Below are 23,910 nucleotides of genomic sequence, written 5' to 3'. Positions count from 1 at the left end.
GAATAATCAAAGTCAAGGTCCCATTAAGATAATTTTTTTTTATTTTATTAAACTAGTATATGTTTTAAATAATCTTAATCATTTGACAACGAACGTTCAATCACCTTGTTGCGGTCACTGATGCTCGAACCCGTGGCCTCTAAGAACAACAACGATTCTTTCAATCATTGAGGTAAATTGGTTCGTGCCCCATTAAGACAACTTTCAAAAGATAAATTATTAAAAATTTGTAAATAGAAGAGTTATTTTATATTTTTATAGATATTAGATCAATATTAATCGGGCATATATTAAGAGATGATCATGACTTTTAAAACATAAAATCTATTAATGTTATTAGCTTTTTAACAGTTTATTAATAACATTGTAGAGGACCTAGATGTAACGGATGGTAGTGTTTTCCGAGGTTTGTTAGTAATGAAATATAAGGTGAATAAAATTTGATTTGATTTGATTTAAAAGTTGATTTTTATTTAATTTACTGTTAAAAAAATTTGATTTTGCTTGACTAATAATTTTATAAATTCAAAAAAAATTAAATGAAGTATCGATTATAAAAGGCTTAATATAAAAAATAAATGTAAACTATTCATCGAAACACGTTTTAGTATTTAAAGAATTTTCGCTAAAAATAGGTGTCTAATGTTTCCAACGTTATACTTTTAGGTGTCCGAACATTAACTAACATTAAATATCTCCGTTAAGTGACATATGTCATATTTAGGTAATTTTGAGATTTTATTTAAAAAAAAATATTTAAAAAAAAACAACACAGCAACGACCCCACCCTTGCTCTTCCCCTTCCCCCTTTCTCTTTCCCTTTCCCTTTCCCTTTCCCTTTCCTCCTTTCCCTTTCCCTGTGCTTTTCCAATCAAAACCCAATCGTTCGACAATGACGATGATGGCCAACAATAGTTTAGGTTAAGAAATTGAAGTTGGGAATTAGAGATTTGGATATTGGGAATTTAGATTTAGGATTTTGGGTGAAAGTAAGGACGATGATTGATCAATGGGTGGGTGGCGACGGGTGGGTGACCGGACGGCGATGACGATGGTGGCCGACGATGATTGGTAATGGGGGTTGAAATGAGAGATTTTAGTTTCTTAGGGTTTTTTATAAAGAAATTGTACCATTTTTTAATTAGAAATAATATTTTTATTATTAAAAAATTAAAAAAAAAACAATAGGACCTAAAAGTATAACCGAGAAAACGTTATGCACCTATTTTTAGCAAAAAATTCTTTAAACACTAAATGTTTTTCAAGGCATAATTTAGGCTCCTTTTTTGTATTAATCCATTATAAAATATGATTTGAAAATTTTAAAACTTTTAGTTATTAATAGATAATTTTTTTAGTTTGAGTTGAACCATTTAACTCTGTATAATATAAGTATATTCAATATAAAAATTATGCGAAAATATATGTATATATGTATATGGTTATAAGAAATCTATTTAAATTATAATCAATTGGTATCATAACATTATAAATATATTTATAATTAAATTTAAATAGAAATTCGACTCGACTAGACTCAACATGTAAAATTTTTAAATAAAATTTGAGTTATAAAATATAACTTGTTAACTCGACTAACTCAATTTTTTAACTCGACTCAATCTAATTTAATCATATGTTAACCTAGAGAAAAAGAAGTTATTAGGCAGGAAACAAGCCTAGTCGAACTCAAGTATTACTGATATCGACTCGACTCGAAAAGTTTAATGTTGAGTTCAACTCTACTTGAAAGCTCGCAAACTTAAAATTATGATGCTAGACTCAAACTCAAAATAAAATAAAAAATTGAAACTTGACTTGACTCGAAAGCTCGTGAGCTTAAAATTTTCAAGTTTGACTCGAAATCAAAATTGGAACTCGAGTTCGAAAAAACTTGAACCAGAAATATTCTCAGACTTAACTCGATTAAATCTCAAACTTGAATTCGACTTAAGTTTAAACCCATAAATAGATGAAAATCTTATATTTATTTAAAAAAAATAACGTACAAATGATAATATTACTACTAAGTTAATTTAAAAAATTAATATATTATTTTTCCTTACGAGCTTTTCTAATCAAAGTATGAGTAATATCTACGAAACTAAATAAAGAGACGCAGCGTAATTTGACTTTTTATAGATATTTACGGGTACAAAATCATGGAGCGTGTCGTAATCGGTTTTTGTTCGGGCACGAAATATTAAATTTGGCGGGGAAATTGATGTGAATAAATAATTTTGAAAATAATTTGTGAGTCGCCATCGGCCTTTTGGATAAGGTAAGTCGAATACCTAAAAATTATCTTTTAAAAGAGTTTTTAAGAAAATCATATTTAAAAGATGAACTGATCTGCGTTTTATAACCAAAAATTCGTTCTTTTTAATAATAAAAAGGGATTCGTGGTCGGTTACGTTTAGGGAAGGATTAGCACCCCTACAACGCCCAAAATTGGTACTTTTTAATTATACATTGTCTCTATTTTTAAAATTTAAAAATTCAAAAATATTTAATTATAATCCTATTATTTCAAAATTATATAAAAAATATTTATTTATTTAAAAATATCCGAAAAAACTTCTAGGTGCCTTAAGACAGCTCTTTTCTTTGATATTGATAAATATTAATTTGAATAATATTGTTTACTTTTTAATTTTAAAATATCAGAATAGGACATCCAGTTGTATTAAGACTGTCCTTTTTCTTCGATATTAAAAATAAATATTAAAAAAAATACTATTTATTATATATTTATAAAATATTTAATAAATATTTAATAATATAATAAAAATACAAATACTACTAAAACAATATATTTAAAAACAATAAAATAAATGAAAACATATAAAATAACTGAAAAAATAAAATTAAAAATCTAATTCATAATTAATCTAAATTATAGGGATTAAATATGTATTTCTTTATTTGGTGACTAAAATAAAATTATCTAAAATTTGGATATTAGAATCAAATAAATTAAAATATAAACTAAGGATTAAAATATTTTTTAAAATTAATGGATTAAATCTGTAATTTATCCTAAATATATTATTTTAATATGAAGGACTAAAATAAATAAAATTAAAATTCGAAGACTAAATTAAAAACATTATAAATTCAATTTAGTGACTAAAATGTAAAATTTACAAATACGAAGGACTGCGGACGGGGTTTAACTATTTCATAATTACGCGCATAGTCCTTCCCGAAACGACGTCGTTCGGGAAGGACTATAAGAGTCCAAATCGGCTGGCCCGAAGGGCCAGCCATTTCATTTTTCTTTCTTTTTTTTTTTCTTTCTCTCAAACAGAGAGAAGAATTCTCTGTCTTCTCTCTAAACTGAGAGAAGCTCAGCCGGCCGGCAGCCGTTAGCCGGCGTTCATCCGCCGTCAACCACCTCGAGACTTTTTTCCGTTAAACGACTCCCAATCGGAGCAGATCTACAAATATACCTTCGGTTTTTGTTGTATCCAGCGAGATCCGGTGGTCGAGGCTTCCTCGGTAAGTCTCTTCTTCCTTTTTCTTTTTTTTTTCTTGGTTTTCTTGCTGCTGAGATCATTGGTATTAGTTTGTATTTTCTCTGTTTTTTTTTTATGTCTCTCTCTATTCTTTTTTTTTTTTTTTTCTGTCTCTCTGTCTCGTTCTATCTCTCTGTCTTTTTTTTTTTTTCGCAGATGGGTGGTGGCTTTTATAGCCACCACCGTTGTAGCTGTCGGACCGGTCCGAAGAAGGGCTCTCGGTGAGTCACCGGACTACCAGTGGTGACTCACCGAGTAGCCATGGCGTGGACGGCTGGTATATTATCTTCTGGAATCTTCGGTTGGGACGTGGCAGCGGCGGAGGCGGCGAGATAGCAACGGCGGCCGCGTGTCCCTAGGGTATCAGACCCTAGGGTTTTTCTCTGGCACCATCTGGACCGTTGGATCTTGCCAGATCCAACGGCTGTGAGCTGAGGCGGCTGGGTAAATTAGGGTTAGGAAACCCTAACTGGAAACCCAAGTATTTAGGGTTTCTGGTTGGATTTGGACCGGTTCTGGTTGGTTTGTAACTGGGCCGGTCCAGTTGTAATTGGTCTGTAATTTATTATTTATATATATATTTAATATATATTTAATAATAATAATAATGATAATAATAATGATAATAATATAATAATAATACTAATAATAATAATAATACTAATAATACTAATATAATACTAATAATAATAATAATAATAATAATAATAATAATAATAATATGGATAAAAAATTAGTATCTTCAGAGCGCATGGCACCGGCACCCCCGTGGATGCTTTTTTAACTAATTATTGTCGTTTTCCTTCTGTATTTTTCCGAGATTCTTTTGTTTTTAGATAAATATCGTAAAAAATTAAAAAAAAGAAAAAAAGAAAAATGGAGGCACACAAAAATTATTTTAAGAAAATTTAGATAAATTTATTTTTAGATAAATATTATTTTGTTGAATTTATATTTTGTTCATGTTTTAAAATTTATGTTAAAGAAGTAGGTAACAGTTGCTGTTGTTAATAATTTCGTGAGATAAGTGTGCAGTTGTACACACTTTAAGATAAAATAATAAAGCGTAAATCTATATTTAGTACCTAAACTATCAATTTTAGTCTGTTTTAATATCTAAACTTTCAATTTTTTTAAAATCATACCTAAATTTAATTTTTTTATTAAGCTAAAGTGATTACAAAGAAGTATATGTTCTAAATACTCTCGATCATTTGACAATAAACGATCAATCACCCTGCTGCAATCGCTGGTGTTGAACCCGTGACCTCTACGATTCCTTTAACTACTAAGGTAAGTTGGTTCGTGTACCTAAAGTTTAGTTTTTGTTTCATTTTAGTACCTTCGTTCAAAATTTAACGTTAAGTTTTAATCTTTTTGAAAGGTTAGGTACTAAAACGGGCTAAAACTGATAATTTAAATACTAAACACGTTAAATTTTAATAGCGAGTACTAAATGAAATAAAAACAAAATATCATGTAAAAATTGAAAATTTAGGTACTAAAACGGATTAAAACTAAAAGTTTAGGCACTAAATACATAATTTATAAATGAAAAATAAATCAAATTGAAATAAAGTTATTTTGTTTAAAAACTACATGTGTTTATGTGTCAGAAACACATTAATACATGTAAATATGAGTTAAACAACAATGATAACATATTAACACATTTAAATATGAGATATTGTTTTATTTATAATCTCGTAATTTTTTTGAATATGCAATTTTTAAAATATTTAAAAAATCTTTCTAACTCTTATTGAGTGGTTAGAGTTAAAATTCTCACAAGCTTATCCCTGTGGGGTGGATTTTACTTGATAAAAGATTAATTGTTAATTTAATAATTTGATATTTATTTAATTTAATCTTTGATTTATTTCAAAGTCATTTATAGTTACGCAATCTCAACTTTTAACTCCCAACTACACTCAATTCAACGAGATTTACTGTATTCAAATAAAAGGTCTACACATTAATAAGGCCTATGTATCTAAATATATACTTAGAGATAATTAATTTTTAAATTAACATCATTTTAAATTATATTTCAATTTGACAATTTTTTATCACATAAATAAGGACACATCACGTCAGATGTATTTTTAGAAGTACGCTCTATAAGTGAAAGAAACTGGAAATGAGAAAATATATAAATAATTATATGAATATTTTCAAAAAGAAAGAATGCGCGTGATATGTGTAACATCCTTAATACCGGGTTAGTGATCAAATTGTAAAGTTTTAGAATTTGGTGATTAAGTAGGATAATTGAATAGTTCAATGATTTATTGGAAAATATGATGAATGTTATTTAGTAATTATGGAATGAATTAAAGGGTAAAATGGTCAATTGACAAACAAGATTTTTTATTCTTCCTTTATAAGATAAGGAAAGCACGTGGGAAGAGGAAAAAAGTTTCCAGAGTTCTCTTCTCTTCTTCCTTCTTCATACGTAAAGGCTTGAACCAAAGGTGAGTTTCTTTGTTTGTGGATTAATTGTTGATTTTAAGGTTGTGTTTTGATTATTAGATGATAACTAAGCTTAAGGAAAGCTTAAGTTATCTTAAAATCAAAGTATGATGGAGTTAGGAGGGATTAAAAAAATTGAGGTTCTTGGGTGAAATCTTGAAATAGAGTTCATAACTAGAGTTAGAAGTTAAATTTGACTTGTCCAGGGTCTAATTAAGAAGTTAGAAGCCACAGAATTGGAATTAAAACATGTTGCAAAGTTGGTTTAATTCTTGAGTTATATGTGAGGAATAGAATTTTGAAGTTAAAGATGGTTTATATGGATATAAATTGGTTTAAGCATGTGTATATGAGTTAAGAACATGAAAGGGGATGAAAGATGAAGTATTTGAGTTGATTTGAGTGGATTTTCGGGCTTAAAAATGAATTATGAGTTATGTGCATCGATGCACATTCAAGGTGCACCGATGCATCAAGGGTAAATTTCCAGAAATGGTTCAGTGTGTATCGATGCACAGGAAGTGCATCGATGCACCCCTTAAAAATGGAAACATCGAATGTAATTAATGCATCGATGCATAAGGAGTGCATCAATGCACATGTTAAGGGATGCATCGGTACACTGTAGAATGCATCGATGCACTTCAAGGGAAATTGAAATAGACATTTCTTTTGGTCTAAGAAATGATAGATTAAAGTATATCAATGAGATACTGATATGTATCAATATGTGATTATGTAGATATCGAACATGAACAAGTTCCGGAATGATCATCAAGTTAAGATTCGATCGAAAGAAAGGAAATCATAAAATCGGATCGGAACTTAGTGAGGCCAGGTGAGTGCACTTTATTGTATAAGATTATATGGAAATTTACTTGCGATAAGTCTATTTCCGATAGTATGGTATATGATTATGTAATTAATATGTGAATATAATATCAGCTGTGTGATATGGTGGATATGTTATTTTATGTGACATGATTGATGTGAAAACATGAGAATAAAAATATGAGACTAGTGATAAATAATGATTAGGACAATTAATATAAGTTATCTGAAAATGATTTATGTATTTATGGGTGAATCATATGGAAATATACTACATGCTTATATGAATATGTGAGTGCAATTTAAATTGTATTTATATTATTGTATGTGTGACATGAATTTGTATGAGTATGTTAGTGTGATTATGAATTGGTAGAAAGAAAACAAGAGATGATATAAGAATATATTATTAGATATACGATATGGAAAAATCATAGTGAGATATGTGAAAGAATTATAAAATATATAAATTTATAGGTGCTATGAGATGTATATATATGTTTAGGTGAAACCATGCAAAGTGATACAAGCTATGTGAACATAAGTAACATGAATTACATGAAAGTAAACCATGTGATTATATGCACATGTGATATGTGATAGAAAAGGATAAATATGAGATTAAAAGAGATGATATGAATAAGTGATGTGAATATGTGAACATAAGTAAACAAGAGATGATATATGTGCTTACATGAGAACATGAGAAATAAAATAAGCTATGTGATAAGGATATAGGAAATGAAATGAATGATATGAAATGTATGTATGCTTGATTATATGAGTGTATATGTGAAATGACAATGAATTACATGTCATGTGAACATGAGAAAAGTGTTATAAGCTAAGTGACATAAGATTATGAAATCATATGAAAAGTGAATTGTACATGTGAATATATGAAAGGGTGATAACTTAAATAATAATGCTCATGTTATGTGATATGAGAGCTAAGGGTATAGTTGGCATGCCAAGAGTCGAGGGATGAACAGTGGTCCTTCGGGACATAATGGTTCTTCGGAACAAACAGTGGTTCTTCGGAACAATCAGTGGTCCTCCGGGACAAATACTGAACGAATGTTCGGTGCCCCTTGAGAGAATTATACGAGCTGTGGTGACAGCATAGTGCACAACCTCTATGTACTCGCATAACTTTAGTTCTCACATGTGTACCATGGGCTAATAAAGAGATAATATTAATAAACATGATATAACGATATGGTTGTTTCCTTGTAAAATGTTATGGGTGGTATATAATTATACAAATGGTAATTACAAAAATATGATAAAAGGAATCAATAATAGTGATAAGAATGAATATGATGATATAGTTGTTAGTGTGTACGTCTTTTTGATAGAATATGTTTACATGACATGATAAATATAAGCTTGGTGATTATATATGTTATATGACATATGTGAGTACATGTGAATGATTATAATTGATTGACATGATGGGTGTGTATTGCTTGATTAAATGAATCATATGTGGCTTCACAGAATGAATATATGAGTATATGGAATATTAAATGTTTTGGTATGACATCATGAGATGTATTCCTAGAGTTCTTTTATTAATGAAATGCCTCACTAAGTCATAGACTTAGCGTGTGATTGTTTCACACGTAGGTTACAGAAGCGAGAAGAGAAGTGAAGAAGAAGAGCAAGACAGGTCAGCATCTCCCTTACAAAGATTTCAGATTAGAAATAGACGAGTTAAATGTGTTTGGTTAGTTTGAATATAGTTGGCATGTACTAAGTGATTGATTTGAATATGCTCTGATCGATTTTTGGTTATTTGGTTGATCTAGGTAAATAAATTGTTTTTATTTTAATGAAAGTTTTAAATTTTTTTGAATTTGTCAAGAGTCAAAGTTTGAAAAGTTAATGTGACACCTCAGACTCGTATTCAGGTCGGGTAGGAGTTGGGGGTGTTACATTTAATGGTATCAGAGCTACGGTTTAGTCGATTCTCGGCATAAATCAGAGTCTAGAGTGTCGTATAATGTATGCCAACTAAATAGTGAAAATGTTCTGATCTGATAATGTAAGGAGTATGTTGTCTTGCTATAGAATAAGATTTATGATAGTAGAAATTGATTATAGAAATCGTCAAAGTAAATGATAGCTGATAAATCTGATGTGATAGCAATTCACCTGGCCAGGCAGGATGAAGAGCAGAAACCTCAGAAAGTGTCTTATAAGATTAAAGGTTGATTTTAGAAAATTTAAAATCACATCTGAATAGTGATAAAAGGGTTTTCACTATTTTGAATCGTGAAAAGTGATATGGAGAAGTTTTGTTATAAGTGAATAAGATAAAATATGGTGAACAAGTGTTACCATAAGGACGTTGAGAAATCAATGATTGGGTTAGAATTGTAAAAGAGTTCAAGGATAAGTGCATCAGTAACAAGTGTATTAGGTATATGAAGCCAGAGTTTATGAATTTAATATAGAGGGAAATCGTAATGTGTATGTACAAGAGTACAGTTTGATGAGTAGAGTGAAAGGTTGTGAAGCTAATTTAAATGAAAATGATGTATGCAAGTGATGTATAGAGGGCTGGTGCCTAGATTAAAAGAGTGATCGGTGTTGAAATGGTTCCTTTTCAAAAGTGGGTATAGTGTTAAGGTTCTGGAAGAGAACTCAGAATGATTAAGGAAACTGGTACTTCATAAATCAGTACTATCGAAAAGAGATAGATATTATGATTGTCAACTACAAACTTGGTTGGAATTGGTTGTATTCCAAGATAAAAGATTGATTGGAGGAAGTTAGACTACTTTGAGTAGTAGAGTTTGGTTCTGGATAATTAAATGAGAAGTTAAAGATAGATATGAAAGTGGAGGAATGAATTCAGAGTTTCGCTAGAAATTTTACAAAGTGAAGAATAAGAAGTATTTTAAATGGATCTAGTGATGTAGATATTATTTTTGCATTTAGATGGAAAAAGTTAGTTGGCTAACCAGATTTGTGATGGATACATAGTGAAGAAGATGAGGATTCGCATAGTTGAGTAAAGTTTAAGGATTGATAAGAAGAGTTTAAGAATGGGTACATCAGTGATCAATTTATAAGATAAAGGAAGTTAGAATGTTAAGCTTAAACAATTGAAATGACATAGTGTATGAGATTGAATGTGGATTGGATAAATTAAGTAAACTAATTTGAGATAGTTTCGATCGGAAGGATGTATATGATTGGTTGACTAGGGCTTGTGCCCTAGATGGAACATATTATTGATTAGCTATTAGAGTAAAGGTGATAGAGTTATAGTTTGGAGAGAAGATAAAGTTGAGTTAATCAATTATGATGTGAATCTGAATATAGTTTGTGTATTCTGATCAGATAGCTATGATGTAAAAAAAAGAGATAAGTATTTGCATGAGACTTTAAGGAAGGAAATACAGGTATAAGAAATGATAAAGAATGAAGTTCTGTATAAGAAATGAGTTATCAAAGTTATGAAGATGTAATGAAGATTTGTACATAGAGATGAGTATAGGTGATAAGACAGAGTAGGTGAATATGAAAGGAAAGATATGATTTGTGTAAGGAATAATAAAGGAATAAAGGAATAAATAAATGAAAGAGATTGAGTTAAAAGATTAGATACAATAAAGGGTATATGGAAGTGTAGATGATAAGTTCGATATAGAACTACGAAAAATGTGCAGGGTATGTGAAAGATTGTTTGATTCCGTAAAGTATACGTTTAATAACATTTGAAGAGATTTAAGGTTGTGTTCCGAGTTAAAGAGTGATGGAATAAGAGGTTGGTAATTGTTATAAGATAATTAGAGATAGAGTTGTGATGTGAAGTAATAAGAATAGATGTTACTGTTTACTGATAGTAACATTATATGATTTTAGAAATGTCAAAGGAAATGCAGAATCGAAGGAGAAAAGACAGAAATGGATTAAGTCAGGAAGTACATGAGAACATAAAGATATATTCTTATTGATATGTTCATGAAAATTCGAGGACGAATTCCTTTAAAGGATGGGAGATTTGTAACATCCTCAATACCGGTTAGTGATCAAATTGTAAGTTTTAGAATTTGTGATTAAAGTAGGATAATTGATAGTTCAATGATTTATAGAAATATAGATGAAGGTTATTTAGTAATTATGGAATGAATTAAAGGGTAAAATGGTCAATTGACAAGCAAGATTTTTATTCTTCCTTTATAAGATAAGGAACCACGTGGGAAGAGGAAAAAAGTTTCCAGAGTTCTCTTCTCTTCTTCCTTCTTCATACGTGAAGGCTTGAACCAAAGGTGAGTTTCTTTGTTTGTGGATTAATTGTTGATTTTAAGGTTGGGTTTTGATTATTAGATGAAACTAAGCTTAAGGAAGCTTAAGTTATCTTAAAATCAAAGTATGATGGAGTTAGGAGGATTAAAAAATTGAGGTTCTTGGGTGAAATCTTGAAATAGAGTTCATAACTAGAGTTAGAAGTTAAATTTGACTTGTCCAGGGTCTAATTAAAAGTTAGAAGCCACATAATTGGAATTAAAACATGTTGCAAGTTGGTTTAATTCTTGAGTTATATGTGAGGAATAGAATTTGAAGTTAAATATGGTTATATGGATATAAATTGGTTTAAGCATGTGTATATGAGTTAAGAACATGAAAGGGGATGAAAGTAAGTATTTGAGTTGATTTGAGTGGATTTTCGGGCTTAAAAATGAATTATGAGTTATGCATCGATGCACATTCAAGGTGCATCGATGCATCAAGGGTAAATTTCCAGAAATGGTTCAGTGTGTATCGATGCACAGGAGTGCATCGTGCACCCCTTAAAAATGGAACATCGAATGTAATTAATGCATCGATGCATAAGGAGTGCATCAATGCACATGTTAAGGGATGCTCGGTACACTGTAGAATGCTCGATGCACTTCAAGGGAAATTGAAATAGACATTTCTTTTGGTCTAAGAAATGATAGATTAAAGTATATCAATGAGATACTGATATGTATCAATATGTGATTATGTAATATCGAACATGAACAAGTTCCGGAATGATCATCAAGTTAAGATTCGATCGAAAGAAAGGAAATCATAAAAGCGGATCGGAACTTAGTGAGGCCAGGTGAGTGCCTTTATTGTATAGGATTATATGGAAATTGACTTGCGATAAGTCTTTTCCGATAGTATGTATATGATTATGTAATTATATGTGAATATATATCAGTTGTGTGATATGGTGGATATGATATTTTATGTGGCATGATTGATGTAAAAACATAAAAATATGAGACTAGTGATAGACAATGATTAGGACAATTAATATAAGTTATGTGAAATGATTTATGTATTTATGGGTGAATCATATGGAAAATACTACATGCTTATATGAATACGTGAGTGCAATTTAAATTGAATTTATGTTATTGTATGTGTGACATGAATTTGTATGAGTATATGTTAGTGTGATTATGAATTAGTAAAAGAAAACAAGAGATGATATAAGAATATATTATTAGATATACGATATGGAAAAATCATAGTGAATATGTGAAAGAATTATAAATATATAAATTTATAGGTGATATGAGATGTATATATGTTTAGGTGAAACCATGCAAAGTGATACAAGCTATGTGAACATAAGTAACATGAATTACATGAAAGTAAACCATGTGATTATATGCACATGTGATATGTGATAGAAAAGGATACATATGAGATTAAAAGAGATGATATGAATAAGTGATGTGAATATGTGAACATAAGTAAACAAGAGATGATATGTGCTTACATGAGAACATGAGAATAAAATAAGCTATGTGATAAGGATATAGGAAATGAAATGAATGATATGAAATGTATGTATGCTTGATTATATGAGTGTATATTGAAATGACAATGATTACATGTCATGTGAACAAAAGAAAGTGTTATAAGCTAAGTGACATATGATTATGAATCATATGAAAAGTGAATTGTACATGTGAATATGTGAAAGGGTGATAACATAAATAATAATGCCCATGTTATGTGATATGAGAGCTAAGGGTATAGTTGGCATGCCAAGAGTCGAGGGATGAACAGTGATCCTTCGGACATAATGGTTCTTCGGAACAAACAGTGGTCCTTCGGACATAGTGGTTCTTCGGAACAATCAGTGGTCCTCCGGGACATAGTGGTCCTCCGGACAAATACTGAACGAATGTTCGTGCCCCTTGAGGGAATTATACGAGCTGTGGTGACAGCATAGTGCACACCTCTATGTACTCGCATAACTTTAGTTCTCACATGTGTACCATGGGCTAATAAAAAGATAATATTAATAAACATGATATAATGATATGGTTGTTTCCTTGTAAAATGTTATGGGTGGTATATTATACAAATGGTAATTACAAAATTATATGATAAAAGGAATCAATAATAGTGATAAGAATGAAGATGATGATATAGTTGTTAGTGTGTACGTCTTTTTGATAGAATATATGTTTACATGACATGATAATATAAGCTATTGGTGATTATATATGTTATATGACATATGTGAGTACATGTGAATGATTATAATTGATTGACATGATGGTGTGTGTATTGCTTGATTAAATGAATCATATGTGGCTTCACAGAATGATATATGAGTATATGGAATATTAAATTGTTTTGGTATGACATCATGAGATGATGTATTCCTAGAGTTCTTTTATTAATGAAATGCCTCACTAAGTCATAGACTTAGCGTGTGATTGTTTCACACGTAGTTACAGAAGCGAGAAGAGAAGTGAAGAAGAGCAAGACAGGTCAGCATCTCCCTTACAAAGATTTCAGATCAGAAATAGACGATTAATGTGTTTTGGTTAGTTTGAATATAGTTGGCATGTACTAAGTGATTGAGTTGAATATGCTCTGATCGATTTTTGGTTATTTTGGTTGATCTAGGTAAATAAATCGTTTTTATTTTAATGAAAGTTTTAAATTTTCTTTGAATTTTGTCAAAAGTCAAAGTTTGAAAAGTTAATGTGACACCTCAGACTCGTATTCGGGTCGGGTAGGAGTTGGGGTGTTACAATATGTGTTAAATTACATGTTACACGAACTAAGTTAAGCGGTGGCATTCGTGTTTAGACATTGCATTCATCTATTTAATGAATATATGTTTAAAAGGTCATATTTTAATATTTAAAAATCGATAAAACTGTGAGATTTGGGAATTTTATAGATAAAGTAATTGATTTTGAGTTGTCAAAGACAAACCATGAATTAGATTAAATCCATGTCATTACGATAATTAAAAGAAATTTTAGATACTAAAAATTTGAGCTGTCAAAGACAAATCATAAACTAGATTATCATGCTAGCATGAGTCTGATCAAGATCATACTCAAAATCAATAATTTTAGTTATAATTTCAAATCATACATTATTTAAATATTATTTTTAAATATTTAAGTATAACTTTTTAAATATGTAATCACTGAACCAACGGGTTGGTTTAAGTAGTAAACATCTTGATATCGTTTAAGTAGTAAACATCTTGATATCGTTAAGTAATGTCTCAGGTTCGAGTTTATGTGTAAAAAAAATCTCTTCTGGGAGACTCACCCACTGATATCAAATGTGTGACCCAAATCGATCCAAATTAATCAAGACAAAACCTTAAAACTGGAGGGAAACAAAATATATATATATATAATCACTGAACTATTGAACACAAGATTTATGTAGATATGCCACCATCACCCAATCTGATTGATGTTCATGTAAAAACATATTTTGTATGGCGTGAACTTCTTTTATCTTTTATTTTTTTAGAAAATTCACACGCACACACATATACACATATATTCACTTTTTACATTTTTAACTTCTTTTAAATCATTAAATTTTCACATATTTAAATAATAAACATAGAAACAATTAGACTCCAATCTATTTATAGAATTAGTTTCCAAACACAATCTTTAACAGCTTTTAATAATTGCCTAATTGGATGAGACACCATTAAGAGACAAATAATTGCAAAATAGATGATAAGAGTAGGCAGTAAAGAACGAAAATGATGACATAAGATCAGATGTCATAAATGACAGTGAAAGTAAAGCTGAAGTGGCTGTCTCTCCTCGGTTGCATCAATATATATATATATATATGGACCTCACCTCATCTTTGCTATGTGCAATCAACACAATGGACGATAAACCAGGCCACAACCACAACAAGCTCGAAGAGACGAAGACGAGGATGACAGCAAGTTCCACAACAAGAAGCTTGGTGGTCTTAAAACAATGCCTTTCATTCTTGGTTAGTTCGCATTCTTTCTTGTTTGTATTCATGTATTCTATTATGTTAGTTATGCCTTTGTAGTATAGATTTATGTTGCGGTCATGTTTTCGATGAGTTTATTGTGATTACGTACATAACGGGTGTTATTATGGTCATTGTGGATATCGGCATCGCAATCATACATTAACGGTTTCGGACGACACCACTACAACTATATATATCAATTATTATTTCAATAGTAAACCGCTATTTAAATCTCTAATTTTAATATATTAGGTTAATTTTTCAAGAAATGGAATATCCGTTCATACTAAAAAATTATCATTAAATACTTAGTAAAAAAGTTTTATTATTATTGTATTTGTAAATGATTTAATGAGATTAATTTTGATTTAAACCGTTAAATGTCATGTTACGGGAACATATGGTTAACTTGGGTTCAACATTCCCATTCACACACACTTATATAGTTATTTAGTTAATCAAATCAACTCTTGCTTTATTCTTTTTAAAAAAAATTGAGTTAAAATAATTGTATTTATTAAAAAAAACTAACCGTTATTAAAATTTGATTTGGACAGCGAATGAAATATGCGACAGATTTGCTTCAAGTGGATTCCATAGCACATGATAACATACCTGACTCAGGAACTAACATGCCCCTGGTTCAAGCCTCCAACACCCTCTCCAATTTTGGGCGGAACATCCAGTTTTACTCCCCTCATCGGTGCTCTGATTGCCGATTCATTCGCCGGTCGCTTTGGACCATCACCGTCGGCTCAATCTTTTACGAACTGGTCTTAATCTATCTCACCTTTTTCGATCTCAAGTTTCGAATGTAGTTTTCCATAAGTTGGATCATGTTGGCATCCTTGCTGCAGGGTTTGATTTGCATCACCATATCCGCGGTGCTACCGTCGCTCCGTCCACCGCCATGCCCCACACAAATAAACTGTCAGGAAGCTTCGGATTTCCAACTCTGGGTATTGTACATCTGTCTTCTCCTCACATCGCTAGGCACCGGCGGCATTAGGCCATGTGTGGTAACGTTCGCAGCGGACCAATTCGAGTCGGACAAAGCGATGAAGGGTCGGTCTGGAAAGTGGAGTTTCTTCAATTGGTACTATTTTAGCATGGGTTAGCCACATTGACTGCCTTGACAGTGGTGGTTTATGTCCAAGAACATGTGGGGGTTGGGGGCTTGGGATCCCAACCATTGCAATGATCATATCGATCATTGCCTTCCTCATAGGCTCACCCCTTTATAAGAAAATGAAACCAGGTGGCCCCATTGATTAGGTTGGCTCAAGTCATAGTTGCAGCCATTAAGAAAAGAAAAGAAATTGCACCACAAAACCCCAAGCTCTTGTACCACAACAATGAGCTTGATTCAGACATTACTGTCCATGGAAGACTTGTTCATACAGATCAATACCAGTAAGCTATTTGTTTTGAATTTATAAAAAAAAGGGTATTCAAATTTCAAATGCTTTAATTGATCATTCAAACTTTGTTCACAGATGGTTAGACAAAGCTGCAATAGTGACAGAATCCGAGTCTGCTAATCCTAACTCACCAATCTATGGAGATTAGTCACAGTCCATAGAATTGAAGAGCTCAAAACTATAATCCGAATGTTGCCAATTTGGGCTTCTGGGATTTTACTTGTCACCTCCTCCTCTCCCTCCATAGCTTCGTCATCCAACAAGCTCGAACCATGGACCGCCACTTATCTCCGTCCTTCGAAATCCCGCCTGCAAGTCTATCGGTCTTCAGCATCCTAACCATGCTTTCCGGTCTGGTCTTGTACGAACGCATCTTCGTCCCGTTAGCGAGACGGTTCACCGGACACCCTTCGGGTGTCACATGTTTACAACGAATGGGAATCGGTTTCGTGATCAACATCGTAGCCACTATCATCTCGTCATTAGTTGAGACCAAGAGGAAATCCGTGGCAGCACATCACAACTTGTTGGATGATCCGAGAGCCATAGTTCCCATCAGTGTGTTCTGGTTAGTCCCGCAATTCTGCATCCACGTGTCGCGGAAGTGTTCATGTCGGTTGGACACTTGGAGTTCCTTACGATCAGTCGCCGGAGAGCATGCGGAGCACGGCGGCTGCCCTGTATTGGATAGCCATATCCATGGGGAACTACATAGGGACATTGCTGGTTTCACTTGTTCATAAGTACACGGGAGAGAACACTGGTTGCCAGATAGGAATCTCAACAGGGGAAAGCTGGATTACTATTGGCTTGTTAGCGGAATCCAAGTCCTCAATCTCATTTACTACATTTTTGTTGCTTACTTTTACACTTACAAACCGTTGGAAGAGGTGAAAGAGGAGGAAGAAGAAGAAGATGGAGAATTCAATGGAAATAAGATTTCTGAAATTGGAGTTGAGCTTGCTAGAACTGAAACAGCTTAGATCTTGGTTCTTTTGCCTCAATATAATATATGTGAACTTTAAAAGAATAAATATGAGAATTAACTTTTATTTGTGTACTTTATTTAGCACTTAAACAATGAATTTGTGTACTGTTAACAATAATAACTATCTAAATTAACATTAATTTGAAATAAAATAAAATTCGTTAGATTATAAAATTAATCTCTAACTTCAATTCCAATCATAAAACATATATAATACTCCAAAAAATGAATATTTTCTGAAATCAAATCATCAAGTACAATAGAATCAATGCCAAAATACTAGTTGTGTAACTATCTCTTCATATTTCCTATGTCTTCTTCTCCGCCTCTCTAGCCTAGTTCAACTACTTCTCAATCTTTGCCCATGCATGTCCTTTGCTTCAACTTCTTGCAGTAGTATTAGCAAGGGTGTTTAAGTTCCTTTCTATTTGCTCGGATGTACATTGATCAAAATTGTTATCAATTGCATCAAATGAAAACCTACAATTAATTAATTGATATTAGAAAAAAATAAAATAATATCTTTTTAAGTTTAAATTTTTAATTTTAATAACTTACTGAAATCTCTTTTCCTCGTCCATAATATGTTTGGTGAAAATTCTAGTGTTATAGAGTTTAAAGGTAACCGACATGTCTGTACTAGCGTAAACATGTTTTATTCCCCAAACTATGCAATCTAATACTCCTCTGAACATTATCTCTCTCTCAGCTTGGTCAATTTGTAAATTTTGTGGCAATGTATACATGGTAAAGGTTTTGATATTGCCACCAATATCTTGAATCATGATTCAATCATATGCATTGCTTCCCTTAACGGAAGGAGATACAGAGAGTGTATGACACCTTAAATCACATTACACATTACATATTAATACCTTTTAATAAATTATATTTATTATCGATTTATCTATATTTCATATAAACAAATAAAAAATTATTTTTGTATACCCATATATCAAATAAAAATTATTTATATATGTAAATAAATATATACACTTTATCATTTTTTTCATGAATATTATTGCTCGAACTCGAACTAGAAGAAAATAACCTTTCAAGTTAGATAAAAAATATAGAAAAATTATTCAATCAAAAATATAAAAATTAAAACAAATAAATTAAGACATAGGTAAAAAGAAAACACCTCTACGAAGAAGATACATCTTGTGCACTTGATCTCTAAAAACATAAACCAAAATGGACACTGGTTCAAGGTTAGTAAGATGCAAGAATCAACGTAAAAGAAGAAGAAGAAGAAGAAGAAAAAAGACATTAGTTCAAGGTTAGTAAAATGCAAGAATCAACGTAAAAGAAACAAAAATCGGAATCTCTGAATAGTCGTTATCGGAAACCAAAACCGGCAGAATTCGATAACTAATAGGATGAACTAATTAAACTAAGTTCCTTGCAGGGTAAGAAATAACCATTACAGCTAATCTAATGGATACGCAATTCAAAAGAGATCTTCTGCAAATCAAGAACGAAGCCCTAACCCAAGTAGAAGAAGAAGCGCATGAGTAGGCTGAAGAGGAAGCGCCGAAAGATTAGGCAGAGATCCAAGTAGATGCGTCTTTCACTAGATTAATTTTGCACTGACAACCCCTTGTCTTCATGATTATCCTGCATATGTTGTCTGAAGATGTTGAATGGTGTTTTAAGGCAACCTTATCTGTTTTGTCTTCTGAATCTAGGTTGAATTTTTAAGACTGTTTGAGATGTTATCTTGGGATTGTGTGGTTTCATATTTGTAAACGGTTATCTTTAGCATCCTAAATGTTCGAAATCGAAATTTTTATTCTCATATGTGGTCTATAATATATGAGATAGGTTGTTATATATATATATATATATATATATATATATATATCCTCTAGCACTCCACAGGCTTTGTTAATGAAATGATAATAATTAAATTTAAAATTAAATATGATAATTAAAATTATTTTATTTTAAAAATAAATTTTTATGCAAATAGAAGTTGATGGTTTTATTAAAAAAAGAGATGATATCAAACTAGAACGAACATATGATTAAGACATATCCTTATAACCTTTAACCAAAGAAATTAGCTAATTGAGATTATATAAAGATCATACAATTAAAATGTTAAAAACTCATAAAAATTTCGAACAAACAATACATACAAACATATCTAATCACATCGACAAACAAACCACAACAGGGGATCAAAATAATTGGAAGACCATCAACAATCTCAAATGAGAGTCGAGCTTGATAGAAAACTACATTCGAATGCAAATTGCATATCAAAATCTAATTTGATGGTCCAAAATAGAAAAGATCAACATGATAATAAATAAGAGTTATATTGATCAGTCGAAGCGTCTTCAAATTCAATCATAAGAAAATTAAATGAAAAAAAAACCAAACGACCGAAAATATATTAAAATACAGAATAAAGTTTGTCATAAAAATATAGTTACTAAAAATTGGAAAAACAAAAATATGCAATATAAAAAAATATAAAAAAAAAAAAATATAGACGATCGAGGATAGTACCAAAATATAAATAATAAAAAGTAAAGTTATAATTTGAATTCAAATTTCTTACCATTTGACATTGATAAAATTCAACTATAATTGAATCCAGAGTTGTACATATATTAGAATAGGTTCGATAGCAAAAATTGGCGTGTTCAACGTCAATTTAATTCACGAATTAAGTGATCTTAGTAGTAAAGTAATTGTTATTATTTTTGAGGTCTTAAGTTCGAGTACTAGAAATGTAAGGGGTGTGAGCTAGATGTACTTATTGAGATGAGCAGTTCATGAGCAATTCGAACTAGGCTCGATAAAAACTCGATTTGAGTTAACTCGACTCGAGACATTAACGAATTGAACTGAGCAAAGTTTAACTCAACTTGATAAATTCACGAGTAGCTTACAAATTTTTATATACTTTTTTTAAGTAGTTATCTTAAAAAAAATCATTCAAAAAAATTATTAATTTATTAATTGATGATAAAATAATAATAACTAGCTAATCTATTGTTTTTTTAATAAATAATAAATTATTAATTAATATTTTACTATACAAAAAAATCAACCCCTATTTATTATTTTAATGTATTTGTGTGTTGTTATTTAGAGTTTAGACTTTAAAATTGATTCATATTTTGATAATTTTTTTGTTAAATTTATTAATTTATGTTTATATTAAGCTTTGTATAGTATAAATAGATTTTACCTATAATTAAGAAAATAAGGTAAAAATTTCAGAGAATTAAACAAGCAACAAGGCGAGAAACGGGCTTAGCGGGTAAATGACTTAACAAACAACAAGTTTTTTAACAAGCAATACTCGAGGAGTTGGGTCGAGCAACAAAATTTTTTAACGAGCACGATTCGAGCAGTGTCCAACTCACGATCGACTCGCTTGATAACCCCCCCCCCCTTAATGTAAGTGTTCCATGTCAAATGGTTGAGATTTTTAAATAGATAGTATCTTGTACTTACACCGAATTACTAACAAAACATTAATTCGATTTGTTGAGCTTAAAAATTAGGGTAAAATATACATTTAGTATCTAAACAATCAATTTGATCGGTTCTAATATCTAAACTTTTATTTTTTTTTCAAAATCACACCTAACGTTTAGTTTTTGTTTCATTTTAGTACCATGTCGTTAAAACTTAACGGATGGGCTGACGAGGCATAACTTCAGTGGGCGGATGACTAATCTGAATGATAGATCGCGAGAGAACGACGAGTCGACCAATATAGTCTAGTTTCAAGCCCATCCGATGGTTGATGGTAGAGATTGAATGATGAAGAAGTCGAAGAGTTCATCATCAAGTTGGGGAGATTGAGGCATTCTCAGGTGAAACGGAGGTCGAAATCACGTTCAGGGGGTCGAAAAGGTGTGGACTGGAAAGTTTGGGCTTCATCAACTGACGAATGCGATATCCGACAACTGTTGACGTGCCGACCAGCAAGCTCGTCCGTTAGTTTTTGACGGGGGTGTACTAAATGAAATAAAAACTAAATGTTATGTAGGGTTTTTAAAAAATTGAAAGTTAGATACTAAAACGGATCAAACTGATAGTTTAGGCACTAAATGCGTAGTTTACCCTAGACATTATATAGTACATATTTATTTATTATAACATTTTTATTTGATATCATGAATTAATTGAATATAGGATGAGCACGAGATTCAAACCGTGAGTTTTGACTTGACTCGACTCGATTGGATCAAGTTTCTTTAAAAAATTCAAATTTTGGTCGGGTAGAGTTCAGGTTTAAGGTGAACATACCCAATTCAACTTGACCTGAAAATAATGTAGATTTACCTTATTAGGGATAGTTATAATACTAACCTTCTATAGTTTTTTTCAATTTTTCCTTATTTTTATTGATTAAAAATAATATTTTTTATAAATATATTTATTTCAGATCAGGTCGATTCGGATGGCCATAAACTCGGGCTAGATCAGATTTTGGGTGGATGATATATATTTTTAAGTCAGATTGGTTGATCGAAACCTCAACCCTACCCGAACCATAGCCATCCCTAATTGAATACTAGTTTTATTAAAAATATATAATGATATAATTTTATTGAAAATTTGATTTTTTAACATTGTTGTTTAAAAATATTAGAGAATAACAAAATAATTTTGTTAATAATTGGGAAATTAAATAAAAATTATTATTAATTTAATATGTTATTTCATCCTTATTAAAGATACAATATTCCTTCTATAAAAAGTTTATATATTATATAATTAATAAGATTGATCACTTATATTTGTAATTGTCAACTTTTCCTCAATGTTTCAAAAAATATAGGGTTAATTACATAGATGATCACTTTTGTTTGTGTTTTCTTCACTTTCGGTCATTGATTTTTAAAAAAATATAAGATATTGTCACTTTCGTTTTATTTAATTAAGATGTGGTCACCCCGAGTTAATTGTCGTTAATAGCAATTAAATATTTTGATATATCATACATTTGATCCCTATTATTTACATGTTCTCTCAATTTAGTCATACTTTTAAATCTATTATGTTAGTTTGTTAACTATAGATTTATTCAACTGATGTATATGATAAAGCAAGTATAATTATATTGTTTATCGAGTATCATTTTATTACATTCTCTTATATATTTTGTCACTCTAAACACTTATAAATTTGTTTTATTATCGTTTATCAATTTAATTTTGTCAAAATATTTATAAAATTCACAAAACTTTAACACTTATCTCTTTTTTTTCTTAGAGGGGTAAAAACTTTGTAGGATTTAATGGTTTTGGACGTGGTCAACAAAAATTTTAATAGTAAGAAACATGCTTTTAAAATTAAGAAACATGCTTTCAATAAGAAAAAATATATATTATGAAACTAACTTCATCGAGCCATTATCGATAGATATTTGAGTATTAGAAGATTAAAATTCTAACATGATTTTCATTGATTTTGAATGAATTTCGAGAAAAACAAAATTACTGAGAAGAAAATGGGGATAAAAGGTAAACATTGTTGTACCATATATTTCATGTATGTTAGTAGATGATAATTGAAAGAATTTAATATCTTTTTACAATAGGCAAAATCACATCATAAACCACGTTAAAATATTAACGGTTTGATGACTAAAAAATGAATTAAAAAACTTTATTACTATAATTTTTAAGTTTTATAGCTCAATGATCAAAACAAAAATATGGTCAAAGTTTAATATTTAAGAATGTATTTTACCTTTTAAAAACCAACAATTAATAAAGGGACAAAAATGAGAATTCGACCTTTAAGATTTATATCAAATTAGGATTAAATTAAGAGAATATGTAAATAACATGGATCAAGTTTGTGATTATATCAAAATATTTAATTATTGTTAACGAAAGTTAACTCGAGGTGACCACATCTTAATTAAGTGAAAATGAAAGTGACCATATCTTATATTTTTTTGAAATTAGTGATCAAAAGTGGACAAAACACAAACATAAGTGATCATATGTGAGTTAACCCAAAAATATAATATATGGTCACTTTATTTTTATTTAATTATGATATGGTCAGTTAAATATTTTGGTATAATCATACGTTGGTCTATTTATTTATATATTCTCTTAATTTAGTCATATTTTTAATAAATTAAAATAAATTTACTCCTTCAATCAAATGATGACATGTGTCACTAGTACCACATATCGTACGACATGTCACCACTCAGTTGGAGGGTTAACTTAATTTTAAAATATTTTATTTTTTAATTTAAAATATAGATTTAAATTCATAATATTTTTTATATTTTTATATTAAGTTAGTCTTCCAACTGAATGATGACATACGACACGACACATGTCACTAATGACACAAACATCATTTTATTGGATGATTAAATTTATTTTAATTTATTAAAAAT

General features: G+C 30.4%; 2 pseudogenes; both read left to right on the top strand.

Moving 5' to 3' along the window:
• LOC120201881 overlaps positions 1–23,910 on the top strand; it is a 32,293-nt pseudogene that overhangs the window by 8,019 nt on the left and 364 nt on the right.
• Positions 1,010–17,541, top strand: LOC120201795 (annotated as a pseudogene).

Source organism: Hibiscus syriacus, unplaced genomic scaffold, assembly GCF_006381635.1.
Source record: "Hibiscus syriacus cultivar Baekdansim isolate YM2019G1 unplaced genomic scaffold, ASM638163v2 tig00008013_pilon, whole genome shotgun sequence".
Lineage (NCBI taxonomy): Eukaryota > Viridiplantae > Streptophyta > Magnoliopsida > Malvales > Malvaceae > Hibiscus > Hibiscus syriacus.
The sequence above is the reverse complement of the archived record's forward strand: the minus strand, read 5'-3'. Positions and strand labels throughout refer to the sequence as shown.